General features: G+C 36.9%; 1 protein-coding gene across 1 annotated transcript in view; it reads left to right on the top strand.

The window, feature by feature from the left end:
- WWC2 (WW and C2 domain containing 2) overlaps positions 1–24,141 on the top strand; it is a 93,498-nt gene that overhangs the window by 9,886 nt on the left and 59,471 nt on the right. The window lies entirely within an intron of this gene.

The following is a 24,141-nucleotide window of genomic DNA, read 5'->3' on the forward strand; positions in this document are numbered from 1 at the left end:
GTGCTGTCTTAACATGTCCTCATCTTGTACAGTAATTTGTAATAAATTCTAAATTATGAGCTTGAAAATGTTATTTGTGACTGTATTTTTTCTGAGGTTTATTTTAGTTACATTCCCAGTAATGGAAAATTTTATTGTGTGCAGGGTCTGACTCAAATGGTATTTTGGGTGTTTTGTAGCTTGAGACTGTAAGTGTGAATGCAATGACTTGCATGTAGCCCTCCTTTTTAGTTTGGATGGAATGGTACAGTGGAAATAAGTTCTAGTTTGGAATGCTATGGACTTTTCTCAGAAAGATTTACAAAATAAGTTATGGTATGAGTTTAAGACACAAAACTATTTACTATTACATTCAAGAATGAGGTGACAAGCTGACAAAACTGGCATCAGAATGTCCACAGGGTTGGAGTACGATTAAGAAAACAACATAGTCCTCAGATGATGTGATCTCTGAGGGTCTGACTTGAATTTCACCAATTTCACCCTTCTGAAGTAAGTTACAGTGTTCCCTTTAATTTATGGATTAGTTAATTAATTGGTTTGAAATGTAGACATGTTGAGAAACCCCAGAAATCCATGTCTTCTCTCCAGTATTTTTGTGTCTTAATGATGCTGGCCAGTAGGAGTTTTGTCAAAGTTTTTCATATTTCCCACCTTCTTGCAGCTATGTTTTATGCAGAAGTGGCCGGCTGAGGTGGTGCTTTAATGGGCAACAGTGTGAGGAAGGATCATTTGGAATGGAAGTATAAAATATTTAAAATATATTTGGCTTAAGCATTGAGGAGTAAATGGGCATACATAAGAGAATGCAATTCAAGGCAGCAATCTGACAGGGAATTGACATGACCTCTTTCTGTCATGTTGCAATGTTTGAAACGAGCTGCTAACACATTTACAGTCATTCTAATGAGTAGTAGAATGCTATGGATGTGAATAATCATCTGAAGCCTCTACAGGACATTCCTGGAATAGTGTTTAAATGACTAGAGATATTATGGGATGCAGGAAAGTATACAAATACCATAAGCCTTTTAGTCAGGCTAGCCTGGTCAGTGGTTCACGACTGCAGCAAGTAAGGCTGACTATGCAGGATTATTTAGTACACAGCAAGCAGATGCTCTTTCAAGTTTCTGAACTCTGCATATTATTTTCTGGAATTTTTTTTGTTTTGTTTGTTTGTTTTCCTCTGTTATTGATAATCGCTAGGCTCTCATTTTATATCTGCTCTTGGAGAGAAAGTTAGTGAACTGAAGTTTGAAGTTTGCTAAGGGGTTGTTGGTTAAGCAGCTGTTAGCTAAATTAACGATGCTATGGTCTAGAAGATGAATAAATTGTTGATAAGTAAAAGAAATTATTATGGTGATATGAATTATGGGGTTTTGTTCTTGCTTTTGTTCCTGTTTGCTTATGTGGTTGTTCTGGCTCGCTTGCTAGCTTGACTTAGAATGATGTAAAATGAGCCACAGGCTTCTGTGCTGTAGCAGGTTGCTGATTTGCATTCAGGACCTGGCTGGCCTGTTGGCTTATACATGAGAGACATCAAAACTCTATTTTTCCAGGCAAGATTTTGGCAAGAAAGTGAGCTTGGAGGACAAATGTAGAACAGTTAGGGATTTTTAATGCAAAATCCTTAGAACCTCCTAGATTTGATATTTCCTGGTTGGTGGCTTTGTGGGTTTTTTTGTTTGTTTGTTTGTAGGGGTTTTTTTGGTGGTTTTTTTTTTGTTTTGTTTTTTTTTGTTTGTTTTGGGTTTTTTTGTTTGTTTGTTTAGGGTGGGGTTTTGGGGGTTTTTTGCCCTTCTTCAGCCAGGTTTTGATGAAAAATTGTTATGCATCTTCTTTCTGGCTGAAGTTGTGGTGCCTAGTATTTTAAAAAATGTATGCAGAGTACTTTAAAAAAAGAAACAGCAACAACAACAAAACCAATTCAAAAAATGCCCTGAAGTAATGTTCCCATAATCAACACTTAAGATTAATCATTTAATCAATTAAATTATTTTTTATTTTATTCTGAATTTGGCTGGTGTCCTAGTTAGTTAAGCAGCTTCATCCAGCTGCTTGAAATTGCTGAAACACTTTCACTGCAGGTGTCTGATGTCAAGGGATGACAGTATTTAAAGAACCCTTCTTGTGGTAGAACTTATTGAGATAGTAGGTCATTGCTTATTAAGGTAATAGGTTTCTAACAGATCTCTTGAGAATAACCTCTCATAAATAGCTATTTTGTAGTACTGTATTTGAATTTTTTTAAATGGCCAGCATTAGAACTTTGTCCAAATGACCTCTTTTTACTTAGGTGTGGTAAGTACCCATCTGTTTAAGACCTGCAGAAATGTTTAAAGCTGATGTTGCACTGATGATGAACACAGTAACATTCAGATACCATGAAAGGTCTCATGTGGCTTTGATGGTGGTGATGTCCTGATGAGGATTTTGATTTTATTTTTGATAATAACTTAGTACTTGACTTTATGCATGCAATCATTGGATACTTGTAAAAATTTTTGATGTGCAAGAAGCTTAAAGGGTCCTGACTCAAGAATGGTTGCACCTAAACAGAAGTATGAGCACATACCCTGGAAATCTAGTCCCATGGTTACCTGAACTGTAGTTCATGAACTATGACAGGTCATAGGTCTCTTTTGGACCAGCTGATCCAGACGTCAGCCTTGAGAGCTGGGAGCAGCACTTCAGCAAGTTTCACTTCATTGTAGTGTCCGGCAGCCCAGGAGGCTGGAAGCACTCTGAAACCACACTTCTCCCAGTTGAGATGTATCCAAAGAGCATTACCTCTTTATTTGTCCTTGGGCTATCTCCTTTGGCTGTGAATCAGCCTGACGTCACTTGGTGATGAAGGGAAAAAGGAATATTGGGATGGTAAAGTCTTTCAAAGTGCCCATTCTTATACCGTGCGATCTATTGTCTTTTCAAGACACTGATCTAGAGTAATCACTGATCTAAAGTAATCACTGATCAGTGATTACTTTACACTGAAGTAATAGAATTCTGAGCTAATCAAGGAGCATAAATAATCTTTTTACTGCTGTGTACAAACTCATCAAGGTCCAAGTGAGGCAATTTAGGGACAAATTTTTCCTCTAATGTTAAGACCTTTGGCTCTGCTGTAGAACTATCCTAAGAATATACCCAGTAATAGAAATCAGATATTAAGTTGGAAGGCAGGAGATTGGGCAGACAGTCTGTATGATGAATAACAATCTTTATTTTAAATTATTTTTTAAAATAAAAAAAAGCCAGCACAAACTTTTACAAAATCCATGTTTACTCTCCTATTTCAGAGAAAATGTATTAGTGCATTACCATATTTCACTTCTACCTGTTTTCTTGAGACACATTTGATTTTCATGTGAACATATTTATATGTTTCTTTCAGACAATAAAATCGTTCATGGGGCAGTATTTAACTGACAGTTGTCAGTTTGGGAGGTCTGATGAATTCCTGAAAGAGAGAACAGAGGCTAGCAGACTCTGAAGTTTTGAGTTTGTGAGTAAAATTTTGTGCTAGTAAAGGCTGAAGGTATTTCCCTTTCTATGTGTTGCTTCTGTTTGATGCCCATCTTCAGTCATACTACAGATCTGTTTGTGGAAATTTGTTGTGCATCAGAGTAGAAGGGTTTAAAATCAGCATGAACAAAGATGAAAAGATCCCATTAAAGATCATAGCACAACAAAAGCTTATAGTACTTCTGCATCAGTGACAAGTAACCTTTTAACCTTTTTTTATAAAGGTTATTATTATTTTGAAAAGTTTGATCACCTGAACACAATCCCTGCACATTGTGGTGACAAAGGATAAATTAGATATAGAATGTGTACCACATGAGTACTGATTTTGGTCTTCCATACAAATGTTAAAGAAACAGCAGGCAACTGATGAAATTTTTTTTCAATAGAAACCACAATTTTAACATGGAAATACAATTAATACTGTTCATTGTATTGAAACTGATGGGCCAATATATAATCTAATCTGCATCCCAGAAGAGCTTTAAAAATTTTTGCAAATGGAATTGCAATTATTTACTGCATCAGAAAAAAAATTGGCAGTGCAGCCTGAGATTTGTGGGCAAACACTAGAGTAGGTTGCCTTGAATGCTTGTGGGCATGACTCAGAGCACCCTGGTCTGGTTTCAGAATTCTCCTGCATTGGGCAGTATGTTGGACCAGAGAACCTCCAGATGTGCCTTCCCTTCATTTTTTAGCAGGCGTACATAGGTAAATGTGGCTTTATTAGTGTTAGATCATCTGATTAACTAGACATCATATTTTAGAAAAAAACCCTAGTTTTAGCAAGGTGAAGTGTTGATGTAATCTGTTTAAATGCAAGTGAAGTAATTCTTACCCTACCCAACATGAAGTCCTTAATCCCAAACACCTGTGCCTTTAAAGCACAAATTACATAATCATGTAGCTGTGGGACAAGGAGACTAAAATGTGCTGTATTGGAATGGGAATTAGGAGGGTGGTTGGAGGTTTTAAGTGCTGTTTAGCAGTGTAATGGAAGTAACTCAACCACTGTTCACTTCAGTAGTGTCTAAAAAGATTTAAATCTGCAATTTGCTGTAGCTGTCAATTCTGCAAGCAAAAATATAGTAATTAAATTTGTCACTTTCAAAACCAACTCTGCTCTGTTTGTTATCAGTGTAGGTCTCTAACATCCTGAAGTTTCCGTATACTTGTAATAATTTGAATTTTGGAATTTGGTGATGAAAATATGTATTACATCTAATAACTGGCTTATTAAAGAGACCTCTGTGTGGGCTATATTATTTGCAGTGTAATGTTAAAGTTACTACTAAATGTACTAGAAACATCTTGTTACAATTTTTATTTTCCTTGTTCCTTCAAATGTGACTTTGCAAGAGACGGCCTTTTAAAGTTTGTTCCAGAAGGCACTTTGAGAGATGGATGATTGAAAACAACTCTCCTGAATGGCACCTTGCTGTACTTCATAGATCATAACAGCTTTTATTCACCACTGTGATTGTCTTTTAAATTACTACCTGTGGATGAATACTTGAAAGAATTGGTCTGCTGGCTACATATTTGGTTTGATTGAGGGCTATCTTGAAGTTGCCTTTAAATTACATGGGGTTCTTGATGATCCTAGCATTTTCTAATCTTTTTTGTACTACGTGGTCTGTTTTGTTTCTTAAATTCTTGCAATTTTAGGAAGAATAGTAATTCTATCTTTAATTTATTTTTCGTTTTTAAAAAATGTCATTTCAAGACAAGATGTACAGAAAATCTTTCGCAAATGACAGTTGCTGCTTATTTTGCATCATTCTTTCAATGGAATTCATAAATTATGTAATGAATAATTATTATACTAATAGCTGCTGATGGACTGGAAACTGTTTAATTTATAGGAGATACATTGGTTATAGGGATATCTCCAAGTGATATCCGTAACAGTGGTGTACAGAAGCAAAACTGCTTTTTTAGTTTATTGAGAGTATCAATAAGGTAGTAGCTTGCTGTATGGATATTTCATTGAGATGTCACTAATAAACCAGGCAGGAGGAAAAGAAAAAAATTAATGTCTGAAGACAAACTGACAGTTAAAGTTGGTTAAAATATTGAAATAAACGTACCTTTTTTCATTTTTCAGAAGGTACAGTGTTGATAAAACTGTATAAAAAGTTCTATTCTTCAGTTTTGATGAAAAATTTGTGTCAGAGGCTCTTTTGGGAGTGTAAAAACTGGGAATATTTTTTTCTTGTCAGCCAGTGTAGTGGTCAAGACTGCGAAAAAGACAGATTCCAATCTCTTTCTTGACTCTCAATGGCTTGGTGCTATTGAAAAGCCACCTTCCCTGAATGAATGAGGTGGAAAAGGTACCGCAGCATCCCAGTTCTGTTTCCTGAGCTGCCATAACCCAAGGCAACAGGAAAATCCAGTTTTCAGTTTTGAAAATGGATCAGTTTGAAAAACTTGAGGGGGGAAAAGCAGACAAATAAATAAAAAGAAACAATGCTGTTGAAATTCCTTTGAAATGTAATTGTTGACCCCTAGATAGCATTGAGAGGTGTGCCTCTCACTAGAAGCATTTAGCCAATCTAGGACTGTCTGTGATCTATGTAAATTCCTCTCAGATTTTTATCAGCTGCAGTTCCCAACTTCAGCTGCCACATCCTGAGTGCCCTCTGTTCCTAATATTTGATCTTTTCTCTTCACATTCAGAAAATAGCTTAACTGAATAAGCAGAAGATAGGAGTGTGATGAAAAGAGTGGGTCTTAGCCTGTTTGAAGATATCACTCACTCTGTGTGAATAGTATGGAATAAATAAAAGGTAGGTTAGGCTGATGGCAGCTGGAGAATGCAACGTTTTTCAGTGCTCTGGAATCCACAGTACATTTTAGCTTGCTGACAGCTTAACAACACTACTAAGATTGGTAGTGACTGGCAAAAGGAGTATGGTTTGTACTGTATGGTTCTTGTTAGTTCTGCTTTTTGGACCACAACAGCAAAACAGAAGGAAACAAAAACATAAAGGTCAGGGCTGGGGTGTTTAGGTCTTTATATTGTCTTAGTGGGGATTTTGCAGGCTACAAACATCTCCCCTAACCTCAGCTGAGAGATTTCCCTGACCCCTCTCTACCTCATTCTGCACCTAGTGACTGCAAATCATGCTCTCAAAAAACACTCAGTGCCACTTTGCTCTTCTGAGAGATGGACTGAGCAGCCTTTCTGCCTAGTGTGTGTATCATACGAGCAGCACACCACATGCATGTTCTTGCCTGTGTCCCTCCTGTCCCTGCAGTTATCTGTTCTGTGGCACACTCAGCCATTCAAAAGTATTTGGGCCATTTATAAAGGAGTTTGGTTATAGCTTAAGCATAGGAAATGTCAGTACAGTAAAGGCCCTTTGGTCATCAATTAAGCTTCCTAGTCAGGTCTGTGAAAGGAAGAGATTTTGTCTTCCCAAAGCCCAGTGAAAGAATCAAAAAATGCCAGAGCCAGCTTTTTTCAGCTGGCACAGTGGATTGCCATGCTCCGTGAACCAGACTAATTCTTTGGCTTCCAGTGAGGGTCACCAAGCACTGCTGCTTCCTTGTGTATCTCCCAGCAGCTGGTTTTAAGGGTCAACAGGAAGAATAATCCAGGCATGGAAAAACAAGGAGATAAGGCTAGTTACTTTGCTAATTCTATTTGTCTCCGTTGCACGAGGCCATATATTTCTTCTGCAGATTCTTGTCCAAGAATGTTGGTTTCATTATCAGAAGTTACATATGGTAGTGTTTGGGTGGGCTTTTTTTGTATTTATTGGGATTCCAAATAAAAGATGTCTGTTGGAATGAATGGATTATTGAAAACAGCAACGACTCTGAGACACAATGTCTTGTATGTGTAGATGCAGAAATGCTAATAATTACTGAAATACTGTAATGTTAAGAAATTATCAGTTCTGTTTCTCCCCTGGTACCTTGAGACTGCTCTGGTACCATTTGGAAGAGGTCTCTAGTTCTTGTTGCTAGTTATGTAAGTTTATGTAAACCAAACCAGAGATCTTCTTACAATCTGTTTATGGCATATGCAAATGATAGACGTACAATGACTTTAATATAGAGAAAGCAGTACAGTGAAGGAGAGAAAATCTGATGGGCAAAATGAAATCTTTTTTGTATCTGTGGCATAAGCAGTGAAGTCAGCAAAAAAGACAGGACTTGGACTCTTTCACTTGGATTTCTAGTAAAGACCAGAGTTTTCCACTATTTCTTCAGGGTAAAAAACTGATGAAACACAGAAGTTGGGTTGGGAGAGAATGAATTACCATATACTGAAAATGTCAGTGAAGAGCTATGCAGATTGCATTTAAGAAGGAGTGCAAGTGCTTTATTTTATTACAAACCCTGCCTTGCTTCCTTATTGTTTTTACCTGCAAAAATTCGGTTCTTCATAGTATGGCACAGAAAAAGGTGCTTGTTATACTGACAGCTCAAAGCATGATTTGATCAACTCGTAAGTGGATTAAAAATATTTTGAACCAAATTTAAAAGAATGGGGTTTTCTTTAAGCAAGCATGTAGTGCTGATGATTAACTTCTACCTTTTCAAGAACTTGACAGAAGATCAGATCTCTCTTTTTATGGCTGATTTAAATCCATCATTATTCTGTCCAGCAAAATTCCAAGTCCACCTTTGAAAGCTCTTTTGAGAATTATATTTCCCTACCCTAGGTTATATCTGCCAGATCAGGAAATTCCAACTTCTCTTAAATTTACTGGGAAATTCCTGGAGTCTAAAACTCAGAAAACAGATTTTTGCTGGACTGTGAATAATCACAGTCCTCTCTTTCTTCCCTAGCCTTCCCTAACCACATACTTTCTAAATTACAACTTTAGCCATGCTGAGTGCCTGCAGATAAACTAAAAAAGAATTGCATGGACTGTCATGAGCTTGGAAATCTGTCCTCTTGTTAGTCAAACTCCATGCTCATACACATTCTGACTGAATGTTCATTTTCCTTGTGTTTGTTTTCTGTACATAGCATACTGAAAAGCATTAAAATGCATACAGACACCCAGTGGTATTTTCAACAGATGAGAAGTTTGACTCCTACTTAATTACAATGTGCCAACTTTTAAACTTTCCAGTTACTTCTGGAAATTGTTTTAGATGACTGATGTTTATAGGATGAGAGTCAGAAGCCTGGCCTCCAAGAAGATACATTTTATTTTAAAAGCTTGAATGATACATGAAGTAATTTCCTAAAGGAACCTAAGGATATTATGTAGAATTGCAGGAAAAATAGTAGCTCAAAGCATTAATATTTATGTTAAAGATTTTTCACAAAAGCAACTGATGTAGGTTGATTTATGAGAGATAGTAAGAGCCTTCCATTGAGAAATTGAAAGAGAGTACGTAAGTAATTGGATAATAGAGATTTGTATCTGGACTATCTCTTAAGAGCAATCTTCTCTATTCAGTTTAAAAGAATAATAAATGGAAAATGGAGATGTAATGGTTATCTTGGCAAGGAGTGACCATATTTCCACTGTATGAACTAATGCTGAGGTTTTTTCATTACTCAAACTGTATAAAAACTTTACATCTAACAAAATACTGAAAGTGATTTTTATGAAGTATTCATTTAAAAATACTGTGTCTAAGAAATTCCAGAAGTCTGTAAAATTGCAGCTTCCTAGTTCAGCTGAATTTATTGAAGCATTGCTTATATGGCAGCTTGCCTCTTACAGTACAAAAGATTCATACAGTGTGGGAGATTACCATTAAATCAATTGTTTATGCTTAGGTGTTGTTTTTCTATAAAAGTGCCTCTGCTCAATATTTGAGACAGCATTGTAGTTTTTAGTGTCATTGGCAATTATTTTTTAACTCTCTCCTTATGAGCGCCTCATTAACTTTAAAAAAAAAAAAGGCCAAAATGCCTAAGGTAAAGGCTCTCAGAGATGGATGAAATATTTTTTTGGTTTTGCTTTGACAAGCATGACAAAAGTATTAATCACATACAAAGTTTTCTTCTAGCCTTGTCCAAGGCAAGGCTGCCTTTGTCTTCAGTGTAGATATTTCCTTGGTTTGTTCTGTGAAGTTTTGTATCAGGACTGGGCAATTAAGTGATTTACATTATTCTAATTTGAAATTCAAATAGCCAGTAGATCAAAATATTAGAATAAATAGAAATTTTCCTAACTGCCCAAGCATTTGCATTTCATAATCCAATAGCAACCAGTTAGGATTTGTTGTTAGTCAAAAAAACCCCTCAACCCACCAAAATCAGCCTCCTAACATTCCCCACATTAAAACTTTGCAAAGTAGGTAAGCATTTCTCAGTTTTGCTTGCTTAGTCCTGTTTGTCTTGTTCTAATAGCTAAATCATGAGGAGGAGGAGGTGGGATCATGTAGGTTGCAGCACTGCCTATGATCGCCATCACGAACCAGGGTTTCAGTGTCTTTTAGGAACTCTGTTGTTTCATGACCAATTCACACCAAACTGAATTCAGACTGCAAATGGTTCCACCCTTTTTATTATATTGGCATTTTTACTGGTAGTGAACTGGTTAGGCAGCTAAATTGGTTTTAAAAAATTAAAACCTCAAATTTTCCTCCCAGTTTTTTTTCTTTGAACTGATGTACTATGGAGTCATAAGAATGCCAGAGAAGAGGTATGAACATGTAGCGCGGAGAAAAAGCAGAACTCTGACAGCCAGGTTAGGTCAGCTTAAATTGTTATGGAACTGCAGTATTTGGTGTGGCATTAGGATGGTCCAAAAATCATTTTTCTCTACTCAAGTTACACAATTATGAAGTTTCAAGCTCCAAGAAACAAAGGGAAGGCAGGTGTGAGTACACAACTGTTTATATGTGTGCATGTGGTTGTAAGTGTGGCAATAGCCAAGATTTAAAAATTATATGCAAAACACATGGTCAGGCGTGAGATCAGAGTTACTCTCGTACAACTACTCTATTTAGTTTGTCCTACCACATGCCTCATGGTGATTTTTTTTTCATTGTATTCAACTTAAACTTGTTTCAACTCATGTCTGTTTTCTCTCATCTTCCACATTAACCCTTACAAAGAGCTTGAGAGTCATCTCAAAAACTTGCTTGTAGGTAGGGGCAGGCTGCTGCTCCATCCCTCTGAAGCTGCCTCTTCTCCAGGCTGAGCACCCCTCAGTCTCAAGGCTTTCCCTTGGACTTGCACCGGTTAGGTTTGTTGATGTTTTTCTTGCTGTAGAAGATCAGAATTGGGTGCAGTAATTGAGATGCAATCTAGTGAGTGCAGAATAGAGGAGATAATCACTTTCCTTGATCTGCTGGCCACACCCTTGCTGGTAGGGTAGGTTGTTTGCCTTCTCTGCATCCAGGGCACTGGTTCGCTGACAGCTCACCGCTCACCCGGGCCCAGAGTTGTTCCCCAGACAGTCCCAGCCTCTACTGCTGTAAGGGGCATTTGCTTCCTGGATGCAGGACTTTGCATTTGTTGATTCTGAGTCTCTGAAGGTTCCTGTCAGGCCATTCCTGTAGCCCAGCTCCATCTGAATGATGTTCATGTCTTGACTATGTTGATTGTTCCCACCTAGCATGGTGTCATATTCAAGTCTGATGCCTTTTCCAAATCATTAATACAGATGTTAAACAGGACAGGTCCCTCCAATAGTCCACTTTTTACTGGCTTGCAGATAGAATACAATCCAGACCACCAGTCTGAAGAAAGTCAATCATAATGTGCAGGCTGCTGTTGCAAAACTAGGACAGATTAAGAGAATCGGGACTGTGTTTTTAATCAAAAGTTGAGACTAGCTGTGACTTCTTTCTTGCTCAAGATGTAGCTTAAACTTGTTAGTCTCTTGACTAAGTTCACTTTCCATTGTTAGTAAAATTCAATTTTAACCATGTATTATTTGCCAGAAATGGGATTCATGTAAATCTAAGAAATATCAACTTGAAGAAATATGTCTTAAAAAAAATCGTTTGTGACTTTAATTCAACACAAGCAAAAAAAAAAAGTTAGGCAAAACTCTAGTGATTCATTATAAATGGGTTCAATAACTAAATGGTTATTAAATAAGAATGCATTGAAGGATATTTTTGCTTATGAGTTATGATGCTCACAATGTTCTCTGTAGTAAGACATTTATGAGAATACTTTCTAATAAGGTCCAGTTTCAAGTATGTGTCTTGAAGCAGAAGACCTAACTCCAGTAGGAAAATGGTTGTGTCTGGAATATCATAATTACATATTTACTGTGAATCTGTGCTTTGTAATTTTTGTCAAATCTGTTTTTGAAAGCAGTTTTGATTTTGAACTCAACAAAATGCAGTGGCAGTGTGGTCCAGCTGTGATTGTGCATTGTGCAGAACTTTGTTTTGAGCCTACTCTTCTGTACTTTCTGCATCTGTTTCTTGTAGCATGAGAAACAGTAAATGCTGTCTGTGCCTTTCATGTGTTTGGTATTTGCATTCTGTAAGCAATTACCAAGATGAATGACATTAACCTGTTCAGTTACATTATATTCTATACCCTGATTGCCACTGCCCACTTTCCTCTGTATGTTGATCTGTAGTTTTACTTTCAGCATGTTGTCATGGTACAGGGGCTACCAGAGCTGAATGCAGTATTTAATCACAGAACAGTTTTATATAAGTTGTGTGGTGGTGTTTTCTTGTTTGTTTTATATTTGTTTCCTCATAACTTGGAAGTAAGCTGTTTGGTATTTTGAGTTCTGCTAAATGTTCAGCTGATTCAAAGAGCCATCCATAAGGAGTTGAATGACTTCCTCAGTGGTGTCGGCAAAAATAATTGATATCTTTTAGTCTAGTACAGTGGTACAAAATCTCCTCACAGATTTTTGTAAAAAACCTACTTATTTTTTAATTTTAAGTGTTGGCTTAAGAAATTGAGTTTGAAAATGTGCAGAATAGCCTCATTGTGTTACTCTCATCTTCTTTCCCCTTCTCACATGCTTATACCTTGAAAGAGGGGACTTGTAATACATGATTGTTACCTACTCATAGACATCTTTTGAAAATTGTTTTGATGTTTGTATGCTTATTTGAAGAAATGGTATTTTACTCTGTGCTATTAGCAACCACAAATAGGGATGAGGTTTTAATATGTACTGTATTCTTGGAAGTAATAATTTAACCTGGTTTAGAATAATCTTTTTAAATCAGTAATGCAAACTGCTAATAAAACTGAAGGGAGCGCATTTTCATTTTTGGGAAAGGTAGGCAGCTTTATTCGAGTCAGTAAGTAGAGTATTAATTCATCTTGAAACTCCAGGTTCCCTTTTACAGTGTCTCAGATAATTCCTCAGCAATCTTTGCAAATTACTGCCTTGGAAGTATTTCCCCTGCTCTAAACAACTTGTGCCAGCCACACTTGGTAAAGAGGGATGTGTGACAAGCAATGATATGCTAGGGTAGAGGAAAGGCTTGTAAGTGTTCAGGGAAAGGGAACCAAAAAGGATAGATGACCTGAAAGGGGTTTAGTCAGTTTGATGTGAGAAGCAGAAGCTGATTTTGGTTTTTTTTATTTCCTTTCCTTCCAGTAGAAGGCCATAGTTCAGTAAACTGTGTTTGTGCTGTTTCTGCTAGGAACTGCTAGAAAATTTGTTTCTCCATTAAGGTTTTGGGGTGGTTTTTTTCAGGCAGTTTCTGGGAGTGGGTGTGTGCGAAGGAAGTCACAGCAAACTTAGGCATTTCCTGTTGGCTAATTGTTACATATTTCCCATTCCTCAAACCCTGCTGCCACTGGGAATAAATTTGATCTAAATCTTGAAGTCAATATTGTGAATAAAAAAATGTAAAAACAGTAGAGAAGCTGAAGGAACTTTGCATTGATTTGGAGTATACAAAGAAAGGCAGTTGAAAAAAAAGCATTACGAACTAGAGTTCTTTGCATTAGTGGGAGGGATTAAATGTAGGCCAGAACATATACCTGAAATCATCTTATAATTACAATTTTACATTGCTGTAATCTTAAAGTACTCATTATCTTGAACTTTTAAGTTCAATGTTACATTTGTGTGAACAAACGTTTGCTACAGCCCTTACTTGTTAGTTCAGTTTTGTGCAGTTTTACTAATATATGTTAGCCCTTGACTTCCATCACTCTGCTCTCAAGAATGATTTTTCTAGAGTCTCTTGTCTGTGGAAATAGCTGAGATTGAGGGATCTTTTTGAACCATTTGCACCAAGGGTTGGCAGACTTTTTAATGATCTTTTACTAATATTAAAATACAAATATATTGTCCTTTTTTTCTTTAGTATTATGTTGCTTGCGGTTTTATAAAATCAGTGCTGTTCATTTTCCATGTAAAAAATTGTTGACAGATTTTTAAAGATTTCTCTTATAGCATCTGGAAACAGTTTACCAGAGATTAGAGATACACCTAGTGATTGTGTGCCATTTGAGCTCTGATCTAGCTCAGTCTTTTTGCAACAGGAGCTGCATTGTACTGAAAACACAGAATGTTTAATGAAGTATGCACTGAAAATTGTTACAAGTGGTTGGGTGAGAGGCTGGAATCAAGATATGAAGAACTCAGTATTGAGAATAACAGAGTAGGGTGCTGTCTCCTGTTGGGTGCAGTTTGTGGGTCTGTAACCAAACTGCAGAGACATTGGACATATTAACTTCAGTTCCCTTTTCCCTGCTTCTGGAATGGTTGGTATACTTGGCTGAAGGGCTTCACAGCACTGAAGTCGAACGTATGTGAGGTTTTCTGAGATGTTCAGATGGGTAGTACTTTTTGAAAGTATTAGATTTAGGTTTCCTGCTACTGAAATTGGTAATGCTCCTGCTGACTTCAGTGGGAGCAGACTTAGGTGAGGAGAGTCTTTAAATATCCTCTCTATAAATCCAAAGGTCACTTACAATGCAAGGGTTTGTTTACAGGAGAAGTGGAGTTTACAGAACAAATTTTTTTTCTAAATAATTTTCTGTAGCTGATGAGGTGGATAGTGGGGTGATTTGGACTAGTGTGTGTATGAAATTACAGAAAGGAGGAAGGGGAAAAGAGATTGGGAAGATCTTTTAATGCTGATATTAAATATGATAATTTTCTGGGGTTTGACTGTGTTTTTTCTTTGAAATACATTTATTTCTCATATTTAATTATCACAATACAGAAATGTCCTAAATTTAACCCTAACAATATGCCATGAAAACTGTTTTTGGTGCTTTGTGCCTGACAGCCAAGATGACAAATCATTAAAATTACCAGAATGTTTTAATCCTCTATCTTAAGTCTATCTGTTTTGATTAATTCCTCATAAAGTATTCTAGTCTATAGACATTTTCTGCCTGTAGTTTGTTGTGTCATACTTCTATCAAACAGTAAGGATTGGTTGCTCCTATTTGTATGTGGAAATGCCTGCACAGTTTGTGCCATTTTTTGTCTTTCATGAAGCAATTCTTGACTGGATTTGTTGTGGTTTGTTTGGTTTTGGTTTGGCTTTTTTTTTTCTTTTATTACCTTGAGTATTCTTAAGAGTACATCTTCCTATTGTAGGAAGGATATTTGCTAGTAAATATGTAAAATGAAGAGCAGAGTGGTACAAGACAGTAAAGGAAAACATTTCAAAGTCAAGTTTGTACGCAGAGATAGGAGGCTCAGGAACACTTAAAATTGCTCAGGAAACAGGATAGCATTTATGTAATTAAATTAAAACTAATAGCTAAGTTTCTTAACAGTGCTGTCAATTGATGATAACATTTTCCCTCTAAGAACAGTGTACAGTCATGTATATATAAATAACCTATAGCAACATTGCACATAATAGCCTTTTCATAATGTCACTGCATTTGAGCTTTCCAGGGGAATGGCAAAGGTCATATCATTGGTTTCTGGCTGTAGAATTATCCGTGTGCTAGGGTATGGTTATCAGACATTCCTCACATTTCAGGTGTCTAATATTATAGTGCTTACAGGCCAGTGCAGGACCAACTGCTGTGTCAAAGGAAAACGCTGGAGAAAATATTCATGGTATCACCCATTTCCATTTCTCTGTGGTCCCCTTTTCCCCCTAACCTTTCAAAATGTCATCTTTGCATTGAACTTGGCTATGTTAAACAGATAAATGAATTACAAATAGTGATTTGGTTGGAGGCTTTGCCCTACAGAAACAAATACCTGTTATGCTGAGCTGCAAAATATTGGTTCTCCTTTTCACTTTTATGACCTTCAATGATGAAATTATGTGGTAAAATGTGTAACTGAGTTCAGCATGGAGTTTTTTCTTCATTTATAGCAATTGTGACATTGAAAGCCAAAACAGTTTATCATAATCAAAAGGAAAGGGAAACAAAAAGCCAAGCCAGCAGGCAGTTTGACCTGATCCTGCAACCAGAGGGTGTAGGTCCCTTCCTTCCCAAATGCATTCTTCCCTTTCTGGATCTCGGCTATTCAGTTCATGTGCCTTTTCACAGAAGCACCTGTGAGGGGACAGAGGGAGCTGACATTGAGCTAATGCCACCTCTTTGTAACTGGGAGGAGGCAGTTATGCTCGGCTTGCTTGCTGGTAGCATATTTTTATGGCAGTCATTAACATGCACACAGCATCTCATGGCGAGCTGGGAGGCAGAGCACTCCCTCTGCACTCACCTCCCCATGTCTGCTGCCTGCTGGACTGAAAGCTTAACTTGTATGTTCTCTGTTTCCTTCCTTTTGAGTGTGTGTGTGAGAACAACATCAGTTGCCCATTTTGTGTGGGTTTTTTTCTGAGGAGGAAGCAGGCAAGGTCTTTGGATGACCTGAAGATTTTCATCCTTAGCTTTTCTGTGTTGCATAAAGTCTAGGGAGTTTGGGGATGTGTAGAACTTTTGAACATTGAAAACAAGTCTTTTAAAATAAAGAAATAAAAAATGTATTAATTTTTATTAATATATTGCAAGCACTTAATTTCTGATGTTTTTAAATTACACTTGCAAAACTGCTAAATGAAATAGAAAGGTGTTTTTTTTGGAAAATGGACCTTAGGGACCTTAAAGATCATCCAGTTCTAACTCCCCTGTAATGGATTGGGACATCTGTCACTAAACCAGATTGCTCAGATCTCTGTTCATCCTGGCCTTGAACACTTCTAGGAATGAGGCATGCACTGTTTCCCACAGCAACCCGTTCCAATGCCTCACAACCCTCACAGTGAAGAATTTTTTTCCCAATATCTAACCAAAACCTACTTTCTTTCACTTTGAATATGTCCTGTAATCGTCTAGAGCTATAGCATTCATTCTGTAGGGGTTTTGTTGTTCAGTTATTTTTGCTATCAGGTTTTACTTTAGAATACTTGCGCTGCTGTTAAAATAAGTGGACTCAAAAACTTAGCAGTTATATTTTTGTTTCAAAGAACTTCCTCTCTATGTACAATACAATTTTTGTAGTAAAAATTCATAGCTGTATTGACATAACCATAGCTGGTTATGTTCATAATAGATACTGGAAACGAAGAACTATTGTCAAGATTCCTGGGTTTGCCTATGTTGTACAAGTTTAGTGAGTTATGTATAAATATAGTGAATTTAAGACTTTTTGTTGTAGTGTCGTTGCAACAAGGTTTGTTGGTTTGTTTTCATCCTTGCCCTGGCAGTTTAATGTTTAACTAAATCAAGAAGAGCTGGAAAACATTTGAGGAAATGAGTACAGTTTGCTACTGTAGTTAGTGTATGTCTCCAAACCCCATCATTGCTGAGGTGCCGACTTGTTATTTCTAAGCAGGACTTGCTGAATAGGTTGAACAGTTCGTGCTGTGCTGCAGCACAGAGAACATAGGAGACTCTGAGTTGGACTGCAGGAAGGCAGCAACCAGAACTGATGATGGGCTGATATTGCCATTTCATGTGGTAGTGGTAGTGCAGTTGTCTCTCTGGAGGGCTGACTGGAAACTAACTGAGACAATCTTCAGCACACTGCCCTTTTCAGCAAAGCATTTCAAAAAGACCTTGAGTACTCTGTCTAAATTACAGAGAAGAAACCACTTATTCAGTACTCCTAAAAGGTTTTTTAAAATCCCAAACCTTATGAGGACAGAAAAATATTAGATTTTAGTTTCTACTTGATCCTTGTGTGCTTCCTGAATATAATATTGTGTTTACCTGGGTTGCTGGCTAGCTAGACAAGAGTCTTTTAATGGAAAGTGTATTTTTCAAAGTCTTAGATACTCTCTGAAACATCATTGAATGTGGTATATCTGCGTAAACCCACAGCTCACTTATAAATGGGAGTTATAGTAAATCACTGTCAGTGCTGGAAAACAAGTTTTTGAGCTTGTTAAATAGTTGCAAGAGCCTGTTATCTGAGTAGTAAGTACTCAAATAATGTCCCTCCTTCTGGGTTGCTGTGAGGCAGAGAAATAATGTATGTCTCTTAGTATAATTCTCCATCTGCATGTTTGTACATTTTTCTTTACCAAGGAAATTCTGTAAAACCAAAAAATATATTTCTTTAAGGCCTGCTGTCTGTTGTAAGTATTCAAGGTCTTAAAAGAATCACAGGAAAGAAATTACAAGCTATTAAAACTAGTACTATACCTGTATATTTTTTTTTAGAAAACCAGAGTAAGTGCTTATTTCAAGTTTCTATTCTTATACAAATTTGAGTGTTTTACCTCTCTTTGTATTACAAGGAGCAAAATTATCTGAAATCTGGAAAACAAGTGAAAATTCATGACATGTATCCAGGAAACACTTGCTGCTGGAGCTAATAAATCTTTGTCTCCAGAAAGTGCATAACTGCTGTGAGTTCACTTTCTGCAATTAGTTTTTGAGTATCCAGTGGTGCAAAAAGGTGAAGGTGTGGTACTGTTGACTGTTACATATCCATTCTAGCCAGGAGTGTAGCTGTGAACATTTGACTATAAAGCCATACTGTTGTGTGCACGTGTGTGTAATACAAAGCAAACACATTAGTGGTGCACATGCTAGTGTCTGCAGGCATACATTTAGTGCTATTAAGAAGTTTGATTTAATGTTATTGAGAATATCTCATCATTAAGGAATGGGTTACATTTAGTTTGAGCTATTAGTGGTTCTGTTTTGGCACAGAAAAGGTAACATGCATGTTTGCTGTCTTTTGAGCATGGGCATTTGTTGACATTTAGTTGCACACATCTTGTGAACAAGGCAAATATGCATGACCTTACCATATTTGTTTATTTTGCACCACTGTTTCAAGCTGGGATTGCGACCATGCTGCTCCTTGTTTGATCTGTTCTACTCTGGTACTGATGTCCACTTAGTTACTCTTTCAAAATAATACCTGTACTAAAGTGGCAGTAAATCTTAATAGTACCCTTATTAAAAGAGAATGTACCTAAACAATTCAAAGTTTGTACATAACGTCTTGGCCTGATATCTGAATGGGAGGCACTACTTTGTTAAGAACATGGTGAAACATTTAGCAGCAGAAGGCCTGTCTCATGAATGAGCTTTTTCAAGAGGGAGATTTTGTGTGGGATTTGCTAGTTCATAACTTACAGAATTGAATGAACAAAGAATATGGCAGAAGGGTGTTTTGTAGGCCAGTTCTGCCCCATTTGACAGGTAAACAGCCTGCTTACCACTTTTTAAAGTTAGGAAAGAGACAGCAATATAATTAATACAAAGTAAATGCATTTTGTTACAGCTTCAGCCACTGTAATTTGTAGAAGACAAAATTGTGTTCCCTATGCAATGTAATTTTCATACTGTTAGTGACCTCGGCCATAGGGAGCAGCAATGCCTCTCTAACTCTGACCTGCAACGTGGAGCAGCAGCTGGGTCACTTTTGCCATTCTGTGTGCACTCTGCAGCCTGCTACAGAATTCATCCCTCTTAAACTTAGTTACCCTTGCACACGCTAAGGATTCTTGCATTCAGAATCCTGTACTCACTAGGGAAAGAGGGAAATCTTCAGATATGAAATAGATGTGCTGAATCAGCCTCTCTAGAGAACCTAAAAGATTACTTCAGGTTTGGTAACTGGCTTTTTGAAGTTAATGGGATTAATTGCACCCCTGAGTTTTATATAAGAAATTTGTCTTGAATGCCTGAAATGAGTAAAACCTATGTTTGTAAGCATATTTATATGGGATTAGAATGCATATTTGTACAACCTTCAAAGCAATAATGCCTATAGCATTAGAAATTTGGGTAAGAATTGAATTGATTTTGAGATCCAAGCTGAGCACTAAATTCAGGAGGTTTGAAGAAGAATTGAGAACATTTTTCTTCTTCTGTTTGTCCATTTCTTTCATTGATTAAAATTTTACATTTGCTTCTCTCAAGCTATGGATCAAAATAAGAATTAAATACTTTCACTTATCCTTTTGCAAAAAAAAAAATTGATGCTGATTTTATGTTACTATTCTGTGTAATTGTGCTAACTGAAAGTGATTGAAGGCAACTTTTTGTAAACTGTTGTATTGGTGGGTATTACTGTGGATAAACCATCTGTACACCCTTCTGTAATGGTGTATGGATTCCAGATTAATGTGCATGCAATTCTTCCATCACTGGATTTCTTCTCTTACATTTTAATAGATTGCCCATTACTGCACATCTGAATAGCAGCTTTTGTTTTGTCTTCCTTGGAGTTTGGAGAAGAGGTATATTTTTCAGAAAAAATTCTGTCAAGAAAAAGTGCTAACAAGTACTGCACTGTAAAAGAATTAATGTGTAATATACATCATTATACATGAAAAACTAATGAAATTGAATCTGTGCAACATTTCGTATAAGTGTCACATAGGATCTTGTTACTCAACAAAGCACATGGGTTCATTTTGGGTATTTGGAGAAAGTTTTCAAATGCACATTGAAATTGCTATAGAAGTTGAGCATTGACACTAGTTACAACTGAATTCCAAACTACAAATCTTGACTGTAGGCCAAGCACCACACAGCAAAGGAGATTTCTTGGAAGTAATTTTGAAAGGCATTAAGATGAACCTGTTAATAATTCTCAGGTATTTGTGTACCTCTTACAAACCTGTGATTTCTTCCTTTCTAACTGAGGAAAAGTAATTTCAGGTTTGAGCGAGGTGGGGGTATTTTTCATGTATATGTCTCCTTCCCCCTGCCTCCTGCTGTGATTTTCTAAGATCTGCCTACTGTAACCTCCTTCTTTTTTCTATTGATAGAGTACTAATCATAATATGTATAATTTATGTTTCATTTTTACAGTTTATTTAATCCTGAATGGGTTTTGGAGAAAAAAGGAGTCAGAGAAGGAATGCAGCAGAATCCAGCATTTCTCTTGCATAGAACAATTTGTTCAAAGTTGTGTGTCTATCTCCGTGTATACATGTATGTGCATACACATTTTTAAGAACACACCTCTTCATATTCTCAGATCATAGAAATGGGAAATATCATGGGCTGTCTGTATCTTGACAGAAAGATAGTTGTACTGCTATATGTAATAAATGTCTCATTTTTGTGTACCCCCATCTTGGAAAGAAGCCTGTCTTCTATGTGCTTTTGTGTTCTGGGGACTTCAAAATGTGATTTACATCAATTAAGAAAGTTGTCCAAATGATCCAGTATTTCTGCACTGACAATCCATCAGTCTGTAGTTATGGTTCCATTTTCCAGTGTCTTCACCCTCATTTTTTTTAGAGCATGGTGCTCATAACACAAGGTTGTGGGTTCCATCCCCATGTGGGCCATTCCCTTTAGAGTTGAATCAATGATTCTCGTTGAGTCCCTTCCAACTCAGAATATGCTGTGGTTCTGTGATTCATTATTAACTTTAGCTGCATATACAGACTTATGCTTACAGGTATGGCTGTAGAAGCAAGAACATCTGTTAATGATAACATGTATATCATTGCAGAATCTGCATTTTAAGAGCTTAGCTAGCTAACTCTGTACTTTGAAAACTTTAAAGAAAAATGTGAATTTGATATGATAATAGAGGCCGTCAATTTGTAAACTGTGTTTGTCTTCTAAGTCTCCCCAAGCACCTGTAAAGTGATTAACATAATCATGCATTGTTTACTTAATGGAATTGCAGAATGCTTCCTGGTTTTCCTTAAAATAGCCACTTCTCATTACACACACCTGCCTCTTGTTCACTAAGGCAAAAAAAAAAAAAAAAAAGGCGCCCCTAGATGAGAATACTTAAGCTTAATGATATGCATTAAAGAAATCCAATCTTTTATTAACTAATTGAACTTCATTGGATACTAAATGTGGAGTTTGAAGTAATCTTTAGATGATTCTTTTAAGATCATCTAAATATATGGCTACAAACTGGAACTTAAGTTTTATGGACTAAGTATTATGAACTAGCCTTAGAATATCAGTGCCCAAGACATGCAGCATTTTATCCTCTATTATAGTGCAATAAACCTCATTTTTCTTGGATGATGTTTAATGAATGGAATGGCAGTCCCTCTATCATAGGTTATAATATGTCACAGATAATGATCTTCTCACAGACAAGATTCCTTCAGTCCTTGTTCCTAGATATTATTTCCTGTCCAATTACATCTTGTAACTCTCTGCTTTCAACTTTTGTCTAGCAAATTTTCCTTTGCTTCATGTTGTGTTAATTTCCTCCATTTGTCATATGTATTTTGAAAGTAAATAGTGGTTATGTTGAGTTCTGAGGGCCATATACAATCAGGTATCAATCACCTTGTGCTGATTGCTGTTCAGTAAAATGGTGGATCAGGCTTTAAAATTGTGTGCTATTAAAAGACTCTGGAACAAAAAAGGGAGTCATGGAAATGTTGCCCTTTTAAGCAATTGTGATCTTATTATGTACAGATCTTCTCATATTTTAAAAATCTCCTCTGGAACAGTTCTGACATAGTTCAGATCCTAAGGATGCAATGTCCAAGCATGATCCAGCAGAGCAGTATTTATAAAACAAATTGTCCTGTACTGCCTGTCTTTTTGGATCTCTGTCTCACTCTTCTCAATTTTGTTTAAGGCCCAGTGTGGGTCACTCAAATACTTTTCCAAAGTGTTTTAGTGTCTCTTTAATTTACAGAGTGTCTGGGATGAAAGAATGGCTGTTATTCAGTTCTATCATACCTGGTTTCAGACAGGTGAGAACACTGGACAGAACATTTGCATGATCAGAGTCAACTGCAGTCTAACCTAGAGAATGTGCTATTTATAGTAAGAAGGGAATTTGATTAAAAATGAAATTGGTGTAGAGTGCAGATGAAAAGTCAGGGTTGTACTGGGCTTATATCCCTCCTGTAGAGGTGATCTGAAAATCACATCATGACTGTTGCTAGCTCTGGTGTGTAACTTTAGTGAACTATTGAATGTGGCTGTGTTCATATGAATTTGAGTTCATACTGAGATTTCTATGTTGCTGTATGGCATTTCAAATATTTTTCCTACTAGAACTACATGAATTGAGTTTTGACTTAATGTTATAACGTTGAGGCAAGGATGACACTGAACTTTGTTATTCAGTTTGTTTCATGAACATCTACACTTGTAATCAAATTTGAGACAGGACTTTTTCACAGGTAGGTGTGCCCTTGAAGTTGGCACATCTTGTTCACATGACTAACCAGACTCACCAAAGCACTGTTGCTTTTATGTGATTGATGCTTCCTCTGAGCATTAGTGGCCTGGGAACTCTTTGACATGGATGCCTGCTGCATGCTGCCTGCCTGGAATTGTGCTTGTGTTTATCCTGGATTTGAAAGGCTTCTCCTGCTTCCCTAAGGGCCATCCCTTTCTCTCTAGCAATTACAATTTACGACAGAACAGTAATCTTTGAAGTGGTGCTGGTAATTATAAGTAGGCAGCATTTGGGCAGGTGTGCTTGGTAGGGCAGCACTAGGCCAGCTGTTAGCCTGTTGAGCTGCACAGCTGGATCCTGGCCATGCCAGCACTGCTTCTGCTGCCCAGAGAGGAGGAGCAAGGTGGCAGGTCAGAGCTGGGGTTTCTGGAGAGTCCTTGGAGCAGCCCCTTGCAGAGCTGTGCCAGGGTCTGGATTTACAGACGCAGGTCAGCAGTGTGAGAGGATACAGTACATAGGCTTGGCTTGCTACAGACCTCCTCTGGCCCTGGAAATCACTGGCGAGTTGACAGCCTACTTGTGCTGCTTATAATTGTATTTTTGTATCCTGGTGATCCAAGTGGAATTCCACGTTGGTAATTCCATCTGTATTTTATAATAGTTTCTGGTGTGTCTAGTGGTTAACATAGCAGTTTTTAAGTGGCAATGGATTAGCGAATTTGTGTTATACTTGCAAATTTGTTCAGAACCTCAAAGTGTTACTAACCTTCACAGGATTATGATGTAAACATTGGAGAAGTATGAGGAAGTGGATTCATGCTTGCTATTTAAAAAACATAAATTGAAAAAGAATCAATATTCAAAACATTATGAATCCTGAGAGCCTTATTTTTTGTGATTTCTGCACCCGTATCTTGGAGGAATACTGTTCAACTTAAAGAATTGGCAGGAGATCCATTGAAAATGATGATGATAATAATAAAGATAATAGTGGGGAAATGATTTCTAAATCAAATTTGTCCTTAAATTTGCTTTTACAGCTGCATAAAGAATTAAATATTTTTGTCAAGTACTTTCTATCTAGTGTTTTGTACACAAAATCCAATTCAGTTTGTAAAAGGTAAAATGTGCTATTGTTTTCTTTTTCTTTTCTCACAAAAGTGTCAATAAACCTGTTTGTTTT

This window comes from Onychostruthus taczanowskii, unplaced genomic scaffold (genome assembly GCF_017590055.1).
Source record: "Onychostruthus taczanowskii isolate IOZ18803 unplaced genomic scaffold, ASM1759005v1 scaffold12, whole genome shotgun sequence".
In the NCBI taxonomy this organism is placed as follows: Eukaryota; Metazoa; Chordata; class Aves; order Passeriformes; family Passeridae; genus Onychostruthus; species Onychostruthus taczanowskii.